Below are 1,595 nucleotides of genomic sequence, written 5' to 3' on the forward strand. Positions count from 1 at the left end.
GCAGCCCATCTTCTTTGGGCTCTTCCTGTCTATGTACCTAATAACTGTGCTTGGGAACCTGCTCCTCATCCTGGCCACAATCTCAGATTCCCACCTCCATACTTCTATGTATTTCTTCCTCTCTAATTTGTCCTTTGTAGGTGTCTGTTTTGTGTCTGCCACTGTCCCAAAGATGCTGGTGAATATCCAGACAGACAACAAAGCCATAACCTATGCCGGCTACATCACCCAGATGTGCTTTTTTGTTCTTTTTGTTTAGTTAGACAGTCTACTCCTGACTGTTAGGGTTTATGACCAGTCTGTGACTATCTGTCGCCCTCTGCACTACATGATCATCATGAACCCCATGATCTGTGGGCTGCTGGTTGTGGCATCCTGGGTCTTAGGTGTTCTGCATTCATTGTTACAAAGTTTAATGGTGTTGTGGCTGTCCTTCTCTACAGACTTGGAAATACAGCACTTTCTTGTGAACTTAATCAGATGGTCCATCTTGCCCATTCTGACACCTTTCTTAATGACATGGTGATATATTTTGCAGCTGTACTGCTGGGTGGTAGTCCCCTTGCTGTGATCCTTCACTCTTACTCTAAGATAGTTTACTCTATATGTGAAATCTCATCAGCTCAGGGAAAGTATAAAGCATTTTCTACCTGTGCATCTCACCTCTCAGTTGTCTCTTTATTTCATTGTATGACCCTAGCGGTGTACCTTAGCCCTGCTCCTACCGACAACTCACTCAGGTGCAACAGCCTCAGTGATGCACACTCTGGTCACCCCCATGCTGAACTCCTTCATCAACAGCCTGAGGAAAAAGAATATCAAGGAGGCTCTGAAATGATTTTACAGACGGACATTCTTCAAGAAGTGCATACAATAGCAGAACTCTAAGCCCCAACCCCAAAATTGTGATTCATGAATCAGACTGTGGAAGCAGGATTTGCTCCTTCTGTTTATCTCCCAGAGATTTGATTTCTTTGATCTCAACTGATTCATAGAATTTAAGCTATTCCTTTATAAAATCTGATCATCCACAGATTTTTTTCCTTTGCTGTTTTCTTACTTCCTCAAAGTTATCTCGAATCTAGTTAGTATTAATTACTAATTTGATATTGTTATTTGTATCTTACAGTGGGGAGTTTTATTAGTTTTACAGTATCAATTAGACATGTTAACTATAAGGTCATTTATATAGTTTTTTTGAAGATGTATATCTAACACCACAGTTTTTCACATGTGAGTCTGTCATTCCTTTTGTTATTATTGTTGTTAATCACTGTCTTAACTCTTCATTCTAATAATGGAAACTTTAATATCCTAGTGTGTTTTATAGTTAGTCATGGCATTTTATTCTCCTCATTAGGACTCCGCTATCTTTTCAGGTCTTTGTCCACAGTACCTACTATACAGTAATCCCAGATAAAGAGTTAGAAAGCAAATATTGCTTATAAATACATGTTCCAAGTATAGTCTACACAGAAAGACAAATTTGCATGAATCAATTTAGTTCATATGGCCTTAAGTCAGAGATGACCTTAAATATAATAGAGTAACATTTTCAATCATACATTTGATTCATATTAAATATTTGTTTTTGA

At 38.2% G+C, this 1,595-nt stretch overlaps 1 pseudogene; it reads left to right on the forward strand.

Annotated features, from left to right (window-relative positions):
• Nucleotides 1-13: 13 nt before the first annotated feature.
• LOC110595996 lies at nucleotides 14-838 on the forward strand (annotated as a pseudogene).
• Nucleotides 839-1,595: the final 757 nt, after the last annotated feature.

The sequence above is a fragment of the Carlito syrichta genome, unplaced genomic scaffold (assembly GCF_000164805.1).
Source record: "Carlito syrichta isolate Samal-C Ts95f unplaced genomic scaffold, Tarsius_syrichta-2.0.1 Scaffold3571, whole genome shotgun sequence".
NCBI classification, from domain to species: Eukaryota; Metazoa; Chordata; class Mammalia; order Primates; family Tarsiidae; genus Carlito; species Carlito syrichta.